Source organism: Echeneis naucrates, chromosome 2 (genome assembly GCF_900963305.1).
Source record: "Echeneis naucrates chromosome 2, fEcheNa1.1, whole genome shotgun sequence".
NCBI classification, from domain to species: Eukaryota; Metazoa; Chordata; class Actinopteri; order Carangiformes; family Echeneidae; genus Echeneis; species Echeneis naucrates.
In genome coordinates this window covers 4,803,559-4,822,701 of record NC_042512.1, presented here as the reverse complement: position 1 = coordinate 4,822,701, position 19,143 = coordinate 4,803,559, and the positions used below count along the sequence as shown (strand labels likewise).

At 43.1% G+C, this 19,143-nt stretch overlaps 9 non-coding genes across 9 annotated transcripts; 3 read left to right on the top strand and 6 right to left on the bottom strand.

Moving 5' to 3' along the window:
- Window positions 1-1,592: 1,592 nt before the first annotated feature.
- trnat-ugu (transfer RNA threonine (anticodon UGU)) lies at window positions 1,593-1,666 on the top strand. The gene has a single exon. It is a non-coding gene; the product is annotated as a tRNA-Thr (tRNA).
- A 431-nt stretch (window positions 1,667-2,097) lies between these two features.
- trnas-gcu (transfer RNA serine (anticodon GCU)) lies at window positions 2,098-2,179 on the bottom strand. Its single transcript has one exon. It is a non-coding gene; the product is annotated as a tRNA-Ser (tRNA).
- Window positions 2,180-4,601: 2,422 nt separating this feature from the next.
- trnal-aag (transfer RNA leucine (anticodon AAG)) lies at window positions 4,602-4,683 on the bottom strand. The gene has a single exon. It is a non-coding gene; the product is annotated as a tRNA-Leu (tRNA).
- A 1,048-nt stretch (window positions 4,684-5,731) lies between these two features.
- Window positions 5,732-5,804, bottom strand: trnak-uuu (transfer RNA lysine (anticodon UUU)). Its single transcript has one exon. It is a non-coding gene; the product is annotated as a tRNA-Lys (tRNA).
- A 2,825-nt stretch (window positions 5,805-8,629) lies between these two features.
- Window positions 8,630-8,703, top strand: trnat-cgu (transfer RNA threonine (anticodon CGU)). Its single transcript has one exon. It is a non-coding gene; the product is annotated as a tRNA-Thr (tRNA).
- A 324-nt stretch (window positions 8,704-9,027) lies between these two features.
- trnal-uag (transfer RNA leucine (anticodon UAG)) lies at window positions 9,028-9,109 on the bottom strand. The gene has a single exon. It is a non-coding gene; the product is annotated as a tRNA-Leu (tRNA).
- A 5,549-nt stretch (window positions 9,110-14,658) lies between these two features.
- trnaa-cgc (transfer RNA alanine (anticodon CGC)) lies at window positions 14,659-14,730 on the bottom strand. Its single transcript has one exon. It is a non-coding gene; the product is annotated as a tRNA-Ala (tRNA).
- Window positions 14,731-14,926: 196 nt separating this feature from the next.
- trnat-cgu (transfer RNA threonine (anticodon CGU)) lies at window positions 14,927-15,000 on the top strand. Its single transcript has one exon. It is a non-coding gene; the product is annotated as a tRNA-Thr (tRNA).
- Window positions 15,001-15,324: 324 nt separating this feature from the next.
- On the bottom strand, window positions 15,325-15,406 carry trnal-uag (transfer RNA leucine (anticodon UAG)). Its single transcript has one exon. It is a non-coding gene; the product is annotated as a tRNA-Leu (tRNA).
- Between the last annotated feature and the right edge of the window lie 3,737 nt (window positions 15,407-19,143).

Below are 19,143 nucleotides of genomic sequence, written 5' to 3'. Positions count from 1 at the left end.
TCCACCCCACTGGTGGGGAACAGAGACATGACAGGTGGGGTGTGACAAACTGGAGGAAATGTTCCTTTTCATTCTGATCTTTATTAAAGCCTTTCTTTATGGACAACAAAGATCATACATTCAAAACAGCCACACACAAACACAGTAATCATTAACAGCCTGCATGGAGTCTAAATGAAAAGAACATCAGATGGAGACTTTTCATTTGAAAATTTTAAGATGGGCGTATTTCTTCAGCATTTTGCTGGGACCCTTGTTCAAAGCTACATTTTGGCAGGGGACACCCAGAGACAAATGCTGTTGGAGATCAATGAAAGACAGGAAATGCCTTTGATCTCCAGTGACGTCACAAAGTCTCATTGTGGAGTTATTAGTTGTTGAAAATCTGGCGTAAATGTTGGTCCCTGTCTGGACGAGAGTAATGCAGCCGCACTCTGCGAGTTAACAGCTTATCAAAACACAACGATTCTGTATTGTCATGACAGATAAGAGTCTCAAGAGAACAACACAGAGAGGGCTGGTTCCGAACACTAACCCTGGTTTATGTGCAATTCGTTGAAAATTTGTAATCATGTAAAAACAAGATGATTCACATTGACGCTTATACTTTTGACATTTTTGAAGCAAATAAAATAATTAAAGTGCATTTTATATTTGAAATTGTGAATTGTGAAAAACTGTAATTGTAAAAAACAAAAAAAAAAAAGATGACAAAAAATGTAAGCAATTCCAGTTCAAAATTTGATTGTGTTACTTTCCGGGCGGACTTTAAGAACGGCGGCCCTATAAGCAAACAGTTTATCTTTTCACCTGCTTCTCTGAACTGCAAGCAGTCAGCGTGCAGCATTCAACCTCACAATATTTCATGGTGTGGTTGAAAGAGGAGGCAGAATATTGGAAATGTAGGTCAAAACAAGCAGGTCATAAAAAGTCATTTGGCAAGAGTTATGGGGTACTTCGGGTGAGGTCAACTCTGACTGAGAGCGAAGCTCTGCTGGGGTTTGAATGCAGAATGTCCTGTTTACAAGACAGACACTTTAAGCAGCTCAGCATCAGTACTGCCAGTTTGTGTCTGTATCGTAGAGGAAGAAAACACAAAGGTCTGTCACAAAGGTTCTAATGACATCAAAGAGATCAAAGGCTCCTCCCACTTTTTTCTCATGACCTCCACAGTAGAGTGCACTCTGTTAATGAAGCTCCAAAGACAATCATGGTCCTGCCAGATAACTTTGAGTTCTGCAGACAGAAGAAAGAACCAAACTGGGCCAGGAGCCAAATGTTTGTTGGATCAGGTATCCTGAAATGTCTCTCTTTTGTGCAGTCAGGATGTCCAAGCAATCTCAGACTGTCCCTGTTTTACCAGCAGCCCTACAAGTGAATTTGTCTTTTTCTTTGTCCTCAGTAAAATAAACTGCATTTAAAAGCTTCACAATGTGAACAAGCTTCCAAAGACAACCGTCCCAAGTAAAGTCTCCATATTGTTCAACTTTTGCTCCTACATTAAAACAAACCACTTTACCATCAACCTCAGCTGCAGTATACACATTACACTTCCATCACCAGATCCTCTGTATATACACGTACTTCAGAGTGGTGCTGTGGCTTAGCTGGTCAAAGCACCTGTCTTGTAAACAGGAGATCCTGGGTTCAAATCCCAGCAGTGCCTTGTGCATAATGTTAAATGTTACAGATGTAACAGACACAGCTTTAGTTAATTATGAGAATTTAGTGGTTTCAACCTCAAATCCTTGAACACTGTCTTGTTAACATGTTTCGGTGATATTAGACTTCTATGGACCATTTCACCGCACTGGACCATTTTTGCAGAATCAACACCTAATAACTCCACAACGAGACTGTGTGCCGTCACTGGAGATCAAAGGCATTTCCTGCCTTTCATTGATGCCCCACGCGACACAGATGGATACGTCACACTCTCACGTTCGCTTCAAATGAATGAGTGCATGCAGTTTCTGTAGTGTAGTGACCATCATGACTCTTAACAAAGTTTGTCTCCTGTTAAAAAAGTGCAATCACCACATTTCAACCTGCTCAACAGCAGGGTACAACTCAGACAGACTAAAGCCAGCTGAACACCGACGAGGATGGGATTCGAACCCACGCATGCAGAGCACAATGGATTAGCAGTCCATCGCCTTCACCACTCGGCCACCTCGTCATGAACCCAAAGGTACATGTGATGACAAAAAAACAGCCATTGGGAAGAAGCTGCAGCACCTGAACAGGGACTTGAACCCTGGATCCTCAGATTAAAAGTCTGATGCTCTTCAATAAGATCTGACTTCATTTTCCAAGCTGCCCCCTCGTGGTCATTTGATACACTGCAGGTGGAAATCTCAGTACCTTTTAACCACCACAGCCGCTTTGACAGAAAGTGGATGTGGTGGTTAGAAATTACACAAAACTCAAGACGACATTACAACCTGAACCTAGTGAGCAGAGTGGTGCAGCAGAAGCGTGCTGGGCCCATAACCCAGAGGTCGATGGATCGAAACCATCCTCTGCTGTTTATACACACTGGATGTCCCATCATGAGACATGAAGTATGAAAAGTATGAACCACAGCACTGCTGGGGTTTGAATGTGTAGGGTGAGAGAGGTCAACACTCCTCACAGTTGTGTGTCACTTGTGTGTCTGAAGAGCTGCTGCCTTTGATACATCGCATGATGATGTAACAATACTCACAGAATGAAACTCCTCCTTTGAAGCTGCTTTGAAGAATTTCCAAAATCACAGGTGATTCAGATGTAAACACAAAGGCTGCCCCACTGTCACCATTCAGAGCAGCTGAGAAGCTGATTGATACAAATACATGCTAAGCCAGCAGCCTACCCATTAAGATAACTTAGTATGTGCTAACTAATTCAGATGTTCTTAACCCCCACACCCTAAAAACTGATAGAACTTGTCATTGACTTCTGAAATCACCAACACTATCCCAACAAATAGCACTTACTGCTCTCAGAACACAAGTCTGTGCTTCAGTTCGGGAAATGTTGACGAAAAATTCACTCACTCAGCTGATCTGAAGAAATCTATCAAAACCATCCAGGACAACTGCAAAGAGAAGCACTTGTACAAAAGGAAGTTGTCTGTGTTTCATAATTGAAATGATCAGTATTGTATTCTAAGAAGATGTCGTTGTTTTTGTCAGTCAGCACTGACCCAACAAGTAGCACTTACTGAATTCAACAGTCAAGTTAGTGCTCAAGTGAAGGTAACATTTGTGACTTTCAAACTACTTCGTTATCCCCCACCCCCCATATCACTGATAATATCTGCTGTCCTGGTGATTGAAGGAAGGAAAGAATGGCATTCCTACGCAGATTCCACAGAGATGGGATTCGAGTTTATATGCTGCAGCTCCCCTAGCTATGAGCAGAGTGGCGCAGCGGAAGCATGCTGGGCCCATAACCCAGAGGTCGATGGATCGAAACCATCCTCTGCTAACAGCTTTTTAGCAACAGCTAGCTGTTAACTATCCAAAGTTTGTCGTATTTGAAGATATCATTTCAATAGTAAAAATGCAATCCTGAAGCTGCACTAGCTGAAGAGGGAAGATCTTAAGTCTTGAAAACAAACTTCAGTATTAACCTTGCTTGTTTTAACTCCCAGCTGTTTTCCTCTGCAGTGGAAGTAAAGCAGATTTCAACTGTTGTTTTAGTGCCGAGTACCCAGTCTGCCTCCTTTGATCTATTGAAAAGTTGACATGTCAGTTAACCAGCTCCAGTCTGGTCAGACCAGTTTCCAAAATCAACTCACTTGAGTGTTGAGATTATGTTCAAGTCCCAGGTGAGGATAGACACAACTAAGTCCACTACATGTTTTCACCTGCTCCACCATGTTTTCAACACATATTTTGCCATGTCTTTTCACGTATTGTCACATCTGCCCCAGTGGCCTAATGGATAAGGCACTGCCCCCCCCCCAAGCCATGGTGTGCTGACAGCCTATTAGCAACAGCTAGCTGATCCATGGTTGGTTATGTTGGAAAATGGTGTCATTACAATCTTAACAATGTCACGCTGAAGAGGAAATATCTTCTTCTTGAAGAAGTACTTCAGCATCATGCGCCATCTTATTAGTTTTGGAAAGTAAGTCACCCGAGCGTCGAGACTGTGCTCATGTGCCATCTGAGGGAAAACTTGGCCAAGTCCACAACACTCTTGCATTGATTGCCTGTTCCACTATGTCTTCATTGGGTTTATCGCAATGTCTAGTCGGAGAAACAACAAGGTAAAGGTTTCTGCATCGCTGTTCAGTCAGATCAACAGCAGGCTGCCATCCACAGTTCATCACTTTGATTTTCATTCCTTCTTCAAATCTTTATTTTTATCATTTGATATGTTTTGCTGGGTTTCAACTCCCTAACGCTTTTAGCTACAGAAAGAACAAGAGCAGTTGCACCGCTAATACTCTGCTAATAAAAGCAGATTTAGATTATTTTATTTGTATCTTTATCAGATGTCGGTCCCCACTTCAGTAACTCAAAGTGATGGTAGCCACTGGTAGAACACTATATTATAAGAGCTTTAGATTTAAATAAACACTTCAAGATTATACTGCAGAGTGCAAAGCTTGGCAGTGGTGGGATTCCAACCCACGCCTCTGAAGAGACTGGAGCCTTAATCCAGCGCCTTGGACCGCTCGGCCACACTACCACATGTCCTGCCTTGCTTGCCTGCAATAATGCCACATGTTTCTGACCCCTGAAAGTTGCATCAAAATGTTTGGAGCAGAGAATGGCAGAAAGATGTCCTTGAAACGTCCTGGACTCTCAAGTCCAGCTTCTTTGTATCTTGGTGTATAGTGATGGGATGGTTCTATATTCCCACAGAACATCCCTGGGAACCCGGACACACACCTTCTCCAAATCAAATCTTCCATGTGTCGACTAAAGTTCCAGTGGATAAGACAAAGCACTTCCCTGGGTGGGCTTGAACCACCATCCTTTCAGTGAACAGCTGCTTCAGTGAACACGCTGACCGATTAACCCAAAGAGACATGTTGTTGCAGCGTGCAACCACCCCAGATGGGACTTGAACCCACAAGTCACTATTAGGTTCAAGTCCCATCTGGGGTGGTTTGCAGCAGAGTGGTGTTGCGTGGTTATGGGCCCATAACCTAGAGGTTGATGAACAAAACCAAACCTCTGCTAAGCTAGCTGTTCGCGATCTATGGTTGGTTATATTTGAAAATTGTGTCATTACAACCGTAACAATGCTCCACTGCCACTCCACCAATCAAATCCGATTTATTTGTATAGCACCAAATCATAACAAAGTGACATCAATCATCTTTACATAAAGAGCAGGTCTAGACAAAACTCTAAAATTATTTAGACACTCAACAGATCCCCCGATGAGCAAGCACTTGGTGCCAGTGGCAAGGAAAAACGTCCTTTAAGAGGCAAAACCAGGGGGGGCGGCCATCTGCCTCGACTGGTTGGGTTGAGAGAGGGAGAGAGAGAGCTGACACTGTCCTACCAAAGCTAGCATTAACTTTTCTGTTTCCTCACCAGAGACTGGCAGCTGGACACACGTGTCAGGATGGCTCAGTGGTCTGAGGTAACAGACTCAAGATATTTCCTGCACAAATGGGCCTTGAAATGGACATGAAAGACTCATGGTTTCATTATTTCATAGATCAGTGTCACCTATCACTGCTGTGGAGTCTATAATGTGAACCACTAAAGGGAAGAAGCTGCATCACCTGAACAGGGAATTGAACCCTGGACCCTCAGATTAAAAGTCTGATGCTCTACCGACTGAGCTACTCAGGCTTCTGACTGGTGCATAATTCAGATGAAATTAAATTAATTATTTCAGCTTGACTTGCCCAAACGGCCCTGTCCCAGCTAGGGGTTGCAATCGGTCAGCGTGTTCGGCTGTTTTCTGAAAGGATGGTGGTTCGAGCCCACCCAGGGACGATCTTGTTTGAAACCTGTTGAAGGTTAATTCAAAGGTTATCTGGATGTACTGTATCTGCTTTCAAAAACATTGTCAGATCTTTCAGTTTTTTGAGAATTTTTAAGTTGATGCTCAGTTATCTCCATCTAGTGGACAGATGGTAGAAGTTGATTCCTGAAAAGAGGAAGTGACTTTTCCTCAGATCAAACTGTTGAAGGAGAACGAGCAGCTTCTTCCTCACTGACTCACTCAACCTCTGTCTCCTGGGTTTGGATTTAGGTCTGGGTCTGGGTCTGGGTCTAAGACCAGGTGGGCCTGCTCAGAGTCTCTGTGTTGGATGTGAGCTGCTGAAATCTCTGAACACCATGACACAGATAATATCAGTCTGATGTGTCATCTGTAATCCAGATGTTGTCAGCAACAAACAGATGTTCCTGACAGAAGCTGCTCTGATTCACTTCAAGCAGCACATGAGCCTCTTTCTCAGGAGCACACACAGAAAAAATAAGATTTTCTATTCCAACAATATACGTGATGTCCTCGTGTATGAATGAATGTTTCACTGATGCAGATTTTTTCAGAACAACATCAACAACTAATAACTCCACAACGAGACGGTGTGACGTCACTGGAGATCAAAGGCATTTCCTGCCTTTCATTGATCTCCAACATGACACAGATGCATAAGTCATACTATCTCACGTTCGCATGAATCTCCAGCGTTGATTATGAAGCACAGGAAATCTTTATCTTGTGCAACACCCTGATCTCTCAACTATCCACTCAGCTTGGAGCAATTTATCCTGTGTAGTCATCCTACCAAATTACCAAAGTGAACACAAGTGTAATGTGTATACTGCAGCTGAGGTTGATGGTAAAGTGGTTTGTTTTAATGTAGGAGCAAAAGTTGAACAATATGGAGACTTTACTTGGGACGGTTGTCATTGGAAGCTTGTTCACATTGTGAAGCTCTTAAATGCAGTTTATTTTACTGAGGACAAAGAAAAAGACCGATTCACTTGTAGAGCTGCTGGTAAAACAGGGACAGTCTGAGATTGCTTGGACATCCTGACTGCACAAAAGAGAGACATTTCAGGATTCCTGATCCAACAAATATTTGGCTCCTGGCCCAGTTTGGTTCTTTCTTCTGTCAGCAGAACTCAAAGGTATCTGGCAGGACCATGATTGTCTTTGGAGCTTCATTAACAGAGTGCACTCTACTGTGGAGGTCATGACAAAAAAGTGGGAGGAGCCTTTGATCTCTTTGATGTCATTCGAACCTTTGTGACAGACCTTTGTGTTTTCTTCCTCTACGATACAGACACAAACTGGCAGTACTGATGCTGAGCTGCTTAAAGTGTCTGTCTTGTAAACAGGACATTCTGCATTCAAACCCCAGCAGTGCTTCGCTCTCAGTCAGAGTTGACCTCACCCGAAGTACCCCATAACTCTTGCCAAATGACTTTTTATGACCTGCTTGTTTTGACCTACATTTCCAATATTCTGCCTCCTCTTTCAACCACACCACGACCACATGAAATATTGTGAGGTTGAATGCTGCACGCTGACTGCTTGTGTGTCCAAATGGCTTCAAAGACATCTTTTTGCCATTCACTCCTTCAAACCTTTGGACACAGCTTTGAGCTTTCTCACAGGTGACGCAGGTGTGCTGTATTCAGGCTCCAGTCTCTTGGTGTGGGTTCAAATCCCACCACTGCCAGGTCATCTCTCTCTCTGCCATTATTTAATATATTATATTTATAATATAATGATATACATTATATTATAATATATATATATATGATATTTATAATATATGTATAGAAATACCAGAACGAAAGACAAAGAATTCATCAGTGTCTCTGATTGGAGTGACTCAATAGATTCTGTAATTGAAGTCATCTAACGTCTAAGAAGACATCAATTCCATGACTTGTTGTGTTTGGTAGTTAACACAGCACCAAGAAATAACACTATTAAATTCAAAACTCAAGTAAACATTGAGGTTGCGTAGTTAATTGCGACTTTCACTTTGTGGTGGCAGTTATGGCTCCCACCAAACCTGCTGTTGCCTTTGTCAGTCAGCACTGCCTCAACAAGTAGCACTTAGTGAATTCAACAGCCAAGTCAGTGCTCAGGTAAGCTAAAGTCTTGTGGAGAATGTGGGCATCGATCCCAATACCTCTCACATGCTAAGCAAGCGCTCTACCATTTGAGCTAACTCCCCTGTATGCATGCTAGCAAGCTAAGCTTTGCCCCCTCTGAGTTCACCATCAACAGGTTTCAAAGATATTTAGAAATCATTCACGATGGCCTTAAAGGCAGATATTTAGGACAATTCTAGCTGGAATAGCAGGCTGCAACAGGAATAGTTCTGCATTTCTCTGTGGCGCAATCAGTCAGCGTGTTCGGCTGTAGCTCAGTGGTAGACGTTCACCAAAACAAAAGGCCACTCAAGGCAGAACCACTGCTCAGTCTCAAGACCAGACCGTGCTCAGACCACATCTTCAGCAAACATGACGAGGTGGCCGAGTGGTACTAGACCGTAACTTCATTGTGAAGTTTTGAGGTGAGTTAAAAAAAGAGGCCAAAACATTAGAGAACTTCATTCTCTGTTTGTTTTACCATCAACCTCAGCTGCAGTATACACATTACACTTCCATTGACAGATCCTCTGTATATACATGTACATCAGAGTGGTGCTGTGGCTTAGCTGGTCAAAGCGCCTGTCTCGTAAACAGGAGATCCTGCGTTCAAATCCCAGCAGTGCCTTCCGCCTAATGTTAGATGTTATAGATATAACAGATATCAACATGTAGAAATGTTGCTACGCCATCCTTGGTCTGGTCTTTAGCCTGAGCAGTGTTTCTGCTTTGAGTTGCCTTTTTTTTTGATGAACGTCTACCACTGATCTACATCTTCTTTGGACCTTTCCCAAACCACAGAGGCTCTGAGCTGCTGCAGCAGATGAAAAGAGGAACCATCTGATTCGAACCTGCGCAGGGAAACCCCAAAGGATTTCTACTCCATCGCCTTAACAACCATGCGCAGCAATGGTCAGAAACACTTCAAGAATATACTGTAGAGTGCAAAGCTTGGCAGTGGTGGGATTCGAACCCACGCCTCTGAAGAGACTGGAGCCTAAATCCAGCGCCTTGGACCGCTCGGCCACACTACCACATGTCCTGCCTAGCTTGCCTGCAATAATGCCACATGTTTCTGACCCCTGAAAGTTGCATCGAAATGTTTGGAGCAGAGAATGGCAGAAAGATGTCCTTGAAACGTCCTGGACACACAAACAATCAGCGTGTAGCATCCAACCTCACAAACTCTCAAGTCCAGCTTCTTTGTATCTTGGTGTATAGTGATGGGATGGTTCTATATTCCCACAGAACATCCCTGGGAACCCGGACACACACCTTCTCCAAAGTTTTGTGGAAGAGGTGAAACCAAACCAGATACTATCCAACAAAAACAGCTGAGTAGAGTGCTGTGGACTTCAGCCGGTAACCGGCTGAATGATTTCAGTGCAGATAAAGGTTGTGTATGTTGGCTGGTTAAAGCAGCCTGTGTTTAAATCCCAGCAGTTCCTTGTTGCTAAAGTCAGATGTTGTAGAAACAAACTATTTTTGGGTTTTCATCAGCTGTAGGTTACAACGATCAATATTATAGATTTGACAGACAACATTCTCCATGTTTTCCTGTTAATCAGTGCTGCTGAAAATCTCATGTAGTGTGTATAAATAGCAGAGGATGGTTTCTACCCATCGACCTCTGGGTTATGGGACCAGCACACTTCCGCTGCGCCACTCTGCTCGCTGCATTGAGGTCACAGTGTCCTCTGGAGTTTTATTATTTTTATTATTTTTCTTTTTAATGGAACTTATGCTGAGGAAGTTACATGAGTTTAACTCAACAACCTTAAACTTCATCAATGAGGCACTGCGGGGATTTGAACTAGACCGGCGCTTTGACCAACTAAACCACAGCACCACACTGATGTACAGGGATGTATTTTGGATCTGAAAATACCCCCAACATACGTGGCGGACCATCATGACTCTTACCAAAGTTTCTTTATCATATAATAAACTGTCACATTAATGTCCTGAATGTGCTGTGTGTAAATAATGAGGTTCATCAAAACAAAGTCAGAACCAGAGCTCAGGCTGTTGGTACACAAACAAAGAAAGGCATACTTGTGGATTCACAAGATTATATCAGGATCTGACCTTTTCCTGTTCCATCAGTAACCATCAAAGGAGATGCTGATTCTGTGATGTCACAAAGGTTCTAATGACATCACAGAGATCAAAGACTCCTCCCACTTTTTTGTCATGACCTCCACAGTAGAGTGCACTCTGTTAATGAAGCTCGAAAGGCAATCATGGTCCTGCCAGATACCTTTGAGTTCTGCCGACAGAAGCGACTGGAGCTGTTTATATATTATAATGGATAAGGCACTGGCCTCCTAAGCCAGGGATTGTGGGTTCGAGTCCCATCTGGGGTGGCTTACAACAGAGTGCTGCAGTGGCACTTCTGTTGTTGGCTACAAGACATCCTGCAGTGCTTCGCTCTCAGTGGAGTTCCTGCTCATCACTTCCTTTATTACAGCTTTGTTCAGCAGAAGGAAATTTGGTGATTAACCGCTTTTCACGCTCGGAAAACTTTAGTCAGACTAATGACAGCCCGTCAGAAAGTTGTGTCCAAATGTTTAATTGATTTGGTTTAAACAGATTCTTATTTGAGAGAATCAGCACTCATCACAGTAATTTACAGTGACAAGCCTCCCTCTGTCGTTTCTTTCTCCCTTTGTAATTTCAGCCCCCCCACCCCCATGTGAAAACATGCAGTGTTTGGCAGGGGGCACACACAGCCCATCACTGCAGATCAGCAGGTCTGACTGAAAACATACTGTACAGTATGAACCACAGCACTGCTGGGGTTTGAATGTGTAGGGTGCGAGAGGTCAACACTTGTGCTCCTCACAGTTGTGTGTCACTTGTGTGTCTGAAGAGCTGCTTCAAATAATAAACAATGTTCTACGTTGCTCAAAGTGAGATTTACAGTTTACTTCATCCTCACACTACATGCTAATGTTAGCACAGTTGCACTGCCCCTTTCCTCTACATTGGTTTCTGTTTCCTCATCAGAGACTGGCAGCTGGACGAACATGTCAGGATGGTCTGTGGTCTAAGGCTCCAGACTCAAGGTTAACTCCTTGAGAGATGTTTGCTTTCCCACTAAAACTTGAAAACGTATCTAAGTAATACTTATCCAGAGCTTTCAGTTGTCACCCTACCACTCCAAATGTGAAACTGACATGTCCAAATATGGAATGATGCAATAACAGCCAAACAAGTAGTTGAGTTTGTGATTTCATTTATATTTAGCATGCAATGTCTCAGTCTCTGCTGTCTGATTCACAGAAGAACACGACAGCTCAGCGGGCCTCCTCTCTCTCTGGGACACTGGATCTGTCTGTCTGTATCCATGTCAGAAACTCTGATGTCAAAGTGTCCACCGGTCCACCAACCCACCATCGATATCTTGTGATGGGGTGAAGAACATGTGAGCAGGAGAGCAGCTGCTTAAGTTTATGATGTGTTCAGGAAACAGTCAAAGCTCCATACACAACAATAGTCCTGCTTCTGTTTACCAAAAGGCTCCAAAGTCCACCCAGGGACCTCCTGTGTTTAGTTCACTTGTTGCAGTAATCTCACTACCTCTCACATGCTAAGCGAGCACTCTACCATTTGAGCTAATTCCCCAGCCTTCAGCGCATGTTCTCTAAATGAACCCAAAGTGGTACCGTGATGATATACTGATCTTTATTTGCACGTGCACAGTGTGATTATATATATTTTTATTTTGGCAGGTGACCAATTGTTTGCTAGTTTGTTCTCACAACTTTGGTAGCTGTGAAAGTATCTCCAGGAGTAAAATGATTAAATCAATACCTCGTTTTAATTGACAATTTCTATATTATATCAGAGGCCCTTTGTGGTGCATATACTTATCTTTATTTGCATTTGTATCTGTATACACACACACACACACACACGCACACAAACACACACACTACATTTTCCAGCCCTCATGGTTCTTGGGGAATCCATACATGTGGAAACCCTTCTCGGACTGATTGGAGCATCCAAACGCTGCACAGCCAACCATGGTATGCTACTGATCTACAAAATGTTAGTTGTTACCAATGAACCATGACACAACTGAACATCATCTGTTTCCATAATCTGACCCTGTAACTTTTGTTTTGTTTGGTCAACCCTCACATACGTTTAATTCAAAGGTTATCTGGACAACTGTATCTTTCTGTTTTTTCTACACAAGACTTCAGCTCTTTGGAGATACGGCAACAAGAGAAGGCCAAAATAAGTAACTTAAAACTCCAATACCAGTTAGTCAGAAAAATATGATGAGCCAAGTCCACTGTGACAAATAACAAAGGATTTTCTTTAGCATAAAATAAACTGTCACATTAATGTCCTGAATGTGCTGTGTGTAAATAATGAGGTTCATCATTGAGTCCTGAGATCCACTGTCAGGGGACTCCAGGACACGTGTCAAACATGACGAGGTGGCCAAGTGTTTAAGGCGATGGACTGCTAATCCATTGTGCTCTGCACGCGTGGTTTCGAATCCCATCCTCGTTGGTGGTTGCTTTAGTCTGTCTAAGTTGCACCCTGTTATTCCAGTCAGAATTATCCTCAACGTCAGCTGGTTAGAGCGTGGTGCTAATAACACCACAGTCATGGATTTGATCCCCATACTGTGATAAATGACAGGGAGGCTCACGGCTCCCTTCGATAGCTCAGTTGGTACAGCTTACAGCTGAAATCCTTGCTGCATGCTGCAAATTTGTCTGACATATAAGCTACCTTTTTAAAAAATATCTGAATTCCAGGAAGACTGACTGTACATCTGAAGGCTCTGTGTTAAAATTCTGTTGGGATCAATGCTGGTGCTCTCCAAGTTTGTAGGCTGCCTTTTTTGGTGTCTACACGGCCTCATGGATTTTTTTCATGGTGTCAAAAGAAGACACTCGAAAAGCAGCATACAATACTTGCACAGACGAGGTAATGTAGGGAGGAAAGGAAAGAGAAACATCACGTGGTGTGTGACTTCACCTCCTCTGTGGATAAACAAGGAGAATAAAGTTGTTTCCTAACAGCTTCTATCCAGAGACCTTTAGTGTGTGAGGTGAACATGACAATTTTTACATATGTTGGCAATTGGCTCCTTTGCATCAGTTGGGAATTGAACCCAGGCCTCCCATTTGGCAGGTGTGAGTTCTACCACCAAACCACCCAAGCTAACTGAGAGTCAGTTCTGCCCACATATCCACCGTATTCGCACTGGAGATGGTTTTGTGGCATCAACGATGTCTCCCTTGATACTGGAACCTCAACCCAGCACCTTTCTCTGTTTGCATGTGTTGTTGTTTCCATTGTTTCCATTTTCGAAGGACGGAGTAGCAATATTTTGACATGTCAAAGGAATTTTGGTCTTTTAAAAGTTTGGGTGGTCAACAATTTTGTCCTCAGAAAACACACCTTGCTGCATTAGAGGTGAAATCAAAGTGGTTTCTGAACCCACATCTCAAGGAGAGACTGCGACCTGAACGCAGCGCCTTAGACCGCTCGGCCATTCTGACGACAAAAGCTGCAGCAATAGCCGAAAAATTTGATGAAAAATTAGCCCATCAAGAGACAGAGACATGCAGAACTTTTCCTGTTGCAGCCTGCTATTCCAGCTAGAATTATCCTAAATATCTGCCTTTAAGGCCATCGTAAATATCTTTGAAACCTGTTGATGGTGAACGCAGAGGTTGTTAAAGAAGCCTTTTCTCAAAGCTTAGCTTGCATGCCAGTACAGGGGAATTAGCTGGAATTGTAGAGCGCTCCCTTAGCATGTGAGAGGTAGTGGGATCGATGCCCACATTCTCCACAAGACTTTAGCTCTTTGGAGATACAGCAACAAGTGAACTAAACACAGCAGGTCCCTGAGTGGGCTTTGGAGCCTTTTGGTAAACAGAAGCAGGACTGTTGTTGTCTATGGAGCTTTGACTGTTTCTTTTAGCTTTCAGCTGATCATTAGCTGTGGATGGACAGCTGGTATCTGCTATCTGGATCTTTGCTTGGTTTCACCTCCTCAACCAAAGTTGAAGCTGTACCAGGAGACATGAAGACTATCCAGATCATTGACAGGTTGGGGGAGAAAGTTAAGTTTTCACGATTATGATATAAGACTTCTGCAGACAGGATACTGAGATCGGATTTTCAGAACAAAGTAGCACAGGTACCTTAACCAGGAAGAAGGATATCCAATACAGTAAGTTGGGGAGTCTGGGGTTCATAACCCAAAGATAAAGTTAAATTAATCATATCCAGAATGAAGAGCTCAATTAAGAATAACATTTCTTTTAAACATCTGACATTACTGTTTGATAAATTTGGTGACAACTGCACTTTGGGTCCATTTGGAGAACATGGGGGGCTGAGTGACTTCATCACCAGAAATTAAAATGTCTAACATCGATAAAACTGCAGCAGCACAAATAAAAGTTTCAGCAGAAACAAACGGTACCATTTCGCGTCTATTCGGGATGACGTATAAAATCAGCTTTAGATTTGTCTTTGACACCTACGTATGTGTGTTGTCAGTAATTTGTTTGAGTGACAAAGCACAACAATTCATTATAAATGCTGGAGATGCCAGGGATTGAACCCGGGGCCTCATACATGCGAAGCATGCGCTCTCCCACTGAGCTACATCTCCTGTGTGGCCGCCCACAGGGCTTCTAACACACTGTGACTAGACCGTAACTTCATTGTGAAGTTTTGAGGTGAGTTAAAAAAAGAGGCCAAAACATTAGAGAACTTCATTCTCTGTTTGTTTTACCATCAACCTCAGCTGCAGTATACACATTACACTTCCATTGACAGATCCTCTGTATATACATGTACATCAGAGTGGTGCTGTGGCTTAGCTGGTCAAAGCGCCTGTCTCGTAAACAGGAGATCCTGCGTTCAAATCCCAGCAGTGCCTTACGCCTAATGTTAGATGTTATAGATATAACAGATATCAACAGGTAGAAATGTTGCTACGCCATCCTTGGTCTGGTCTTTAGCCTGAGCAGTGTTTCTGCTTTGAGTTGCCTTTTTTTTTGATGAACGTCTACCACTGATCTACATCTTCTTTGGACCTTTCCCAAACCACAGAGGCTCTGAGCTGCTGCAGCAGATGAAAAGAGGAACCATCTGATTCGAACCTGCGCAGGGAAACCCCAAAGGATTTCTACTCCATCGCCTTAACAACCATGCGCAGCAATGGTCAGAAACACTTCAAGAATATACTGTAGAGTGCAAAGCTTGGCAGTGGTGGGATTCGAACCCACGCCTCTGAAGAGACTGGAGCCTAAATCCAGCACCTTGGACCGCTCGGCCACACTACCACATGTCATGCCTAGCTTGCCTGCAATAATGCCACATGTTTCTGACCCCTGAAAGTTGCATCGAAATGTAGGGGAATTAGCTGGAATTGTAGAGTGCTCCCTTAGCATGTGAGAGGTAGTGGGATCGATGCCCACATTCTCCACAAGACTTTAGCTCTTGGGGGACTTCCGGTGGCGCGAGCTCGAGGATGGTCGTGTAAAAAATTGCTCTCTGCCGGTTAGCTAAACCCCCCCCAATTCAAAAGTTTTTGATACTAAAATCGACCTAAATACATCTGAAGATGGAAGGGGGGAAGGAAAAGGGCCATGGTAAGTCACAAAGAAGAGCTAAGAAGGATGATTTTGATCGAGAGGACGACACCATTGAAAGCGTAAACACCGTAGAAGATGGCGGCGAGGAAGCATCAGCTACGAAGCCAATGTCAGGAGAAGAGTCCGCAATATTGACCACCATAAGAGAACTGATGACGGAAATCAAAACTGATATTGCAAATCGACTAACTGACTTTCAAACTAGCTTCCAGGCAGATATTAAGAAACAGCTGAACGAACTGAGAGCTGACGTACATCAAGAAATGGAGGAGGCAACAGGGAAAATCGCCCTCACAAACGAAAGACTCGAGGAAGCCGAGCAACGCATCGGGGATATGGAGACATGGAGTACGGACGCGAAAGATGCAGTGAATTCCCTTCTGAAAACACAACACGCTCTACAAGCTAAAGTTACGGAGTTAGAAGGGCACTCGCGCAGGAATAACATCAGGCTGTACGGCGTAAGAGAAACAGCAGAGGGCACCTCCGTGGCTGACTTTGTGGAGAAACTTATCAAGACTGAACTGGGTGAGGACATCCCCCCCGACACGAATCTGGGCATCGAGCGGGCACACAGAGCCCTGGGCACGAGGCCCCCGGACAACGCGACTCCAAGATCCATTGTCATAAAATTCCTTAAATTCACAACGAAGGAAAAAGTTATTCGGGCCGCCTGGAAGAAGCCTATCACTTTTGAGGGCAAAAGGCTGTCCTTTGACCACGACTACGCAACTGAAGTGTTGTCAAAACGAAAGGAATACACGATAATAAAGAAGACACTTAAAGAAAAGGGCATCCGGTTTCAAACTCCGTTAACAAGGATGCGCGTATTCCTCAAAGATGGACCTGTCACATATCACAGCGCTGAGCAAGCAGCAGACGATCTACGTGCCAGGGGTGTTGCAGTGCCCCCCACCCGCCCGACTAAGAGGACGCTGGACAACCTTCAGCCACTGTGGGAGAATGTCAAAGGCCCCCGCCATAGAGACCCGGCAAAATTCCATCGAAGCGTACGCGAGAAACTGAGGGGATTTCAGCGGCGCACAGGAGAGGAGGAAACTACACCCGCCGGCGACTGAGAGAGAGAGAGTCTGGTTGCTTTATCCCCTCTTTGGCCCACATCGGTCTTTGGTTTTTGTTCTCTGTCTGCAAACCAAGTTAAAGCCTTAAAATAAATGACTGATCAGGTTGGTAATATACAGGCTCGGTCCTGTGGAGACTTGTAAGCTTTGAATCACAGCGTTTGCGCTGCTCACTTGCAGCTGGAATTTACTTCACTAAGTTCTGATTTTCGGGACGTAATAGCAACGGACCCTAATGTTATAAACTTAGTCTGATAAAATACCGGCATATATAGAGTAAGCCACCAGTGAACTACTAGTTGTAACTAGTCAGGGGCCCCACCTAGTGGCTGGAACATATCCCCACCCCAGAGGTTGGATTAGCCTGAACCTCCAAGTTGGAAGCCCACTCATTTTATTTGTATTATAGTTATGTTTGTTTATACTGTTCCGTCGTGTTATATTGTTATTATGTTTTGAGGTCTAAGAGGGTATCACCACAGGAACTGAGATGCTTTACAATTGCAGATTATGGGTGAAAGAGAATTTCATGTTGTCACACTCAATGTAAATGGTCTCAGTAGCCCTACTAAGAGGGCAAAGATGATAGCTAAGGCTAAGAAGGAGAAATCACAAATCGTATTCTGGCAAGAAACACACTTACAGTCGTCTGAACATGAAAAGCTAAAAAAGATGGGATTCAGAAATACATTTTACTCCTCTTATAAAAGAGGTCGCAAACGTGGGGTTGCAATTTTGATCTCAAACTCGGTTAACTTTGAATTTATATCAGAGATTAAGGACAAGGAGGGAAGATTTATATTGGTCAAGGGTAAATTGGATCACAAAGAGGTGACCCTACTTAACATATATGCCCCTCCTGGAAGCAATAAGGTTCTTTTCAAGAAAATCTTTGATCTAATTTCCTGTGAAACTCTTGGTGTTCTTATTTGTGCGGGGGACTTAAACATGATAATTAACCCCAAACTAGATACAACTAACCAAAAAAGGAAAATAAATAACTTAGAAAAATGGGTAAAGAAAAGATTACAGGATTTAGGTTTGATAGATATATGGCGAGATTTCCATAAGCAAGATAGACAATACACTTTTTATTCTGCACGCCACGATGTACACTCCAGAATAGATTACTTTTTTATGTACAACTCTGAAAAACACAGAGTAAAGGAATGTAGGATGGGCACAAGAGACCTGTCTGACCATTCTAGTTTGCACTTAAAACTGCACGTGGACAGCAAACGCAAAAATACACTGTGGAGGTTGAACACTAACTTGTTAAATGACCCAGGATTTAAAACAACTATTAAAGGAGAATTACAAACATATCTGGAAAATAATAATAACGGACAGGTAAATGCAGTGACACTATGGGACGCCGCAAAAGCTGTCCTCAGAGGTAAAATTATATCAATTACTGCCTTTATGAAGAAGACAAAAGCCCAAAGACTAATTGATCTGCAAAATAATTTGCTACAATTAGAGCAGTTGCATAGTAAACACAAAAATCCCCTTCTACTGCAACAAATTAGACCAATTAAGCAGGAAATAGATAAAATTCACAGTGAAGAGTTAGAGAAAAAGCTTCGGTTTATGAGGCAAAAATTTTATGAGACAGGTTCGAAAGCAACAAAACTGTTAGCGTGGAGACTGCGAAAACAACAAGCTGAAAATACTATTCACGAAATAAGAGATCCTAATTCTAATAAAACAACCCGCACACTGGATGGCATTCAAAAAGCATTTGAGAAATATTATGAACGCCTGTACACACAGCCAGACAGACCAGAGTCAGATATTGTAGAACGGTTCTTAAATCAACTAGATCTTCCTTCTATAGGGAAGTTACACAACGATGATCTCATAAAAGAAATAACAACTGAGGAAGTTGATAAAGCAATCTCTGGTCTGAAAGCAGGGAAATCACCGGGCACCGACGGGTTTCCTGGTGAGTGGTATAGGTCTTTTAGGGAACAAATAACCCCTCTACTTTGCGAGTGTTTTAATTATGTCCTAAAAGAGGGAGTTCTGCCTCCATCTTGGAGGGAAGCCTTTATCTCTGTAATCCCAAAAGAAGGCAAAGACAGGAAAAAATGCAGCGGATACAGGCCAATCAGCGTGCTGAATCAAGATTACAAATTATATGCTTCCATATTGACTAAAAGGATGGAGAAGGTGTTACCATTAATAATAAATGAAGACCAAACCGGCTTTATTAGTGACAGACGAACCCAGGATAACATAAGGAGGTCTCTCCATATAATAGAACAAATAAAACACGAAAGGATTAGTGCTGTCCTGGTGAGTCTCGATGCTGAAAAGGCGTTCGACTCGGTGGGGTGGGAG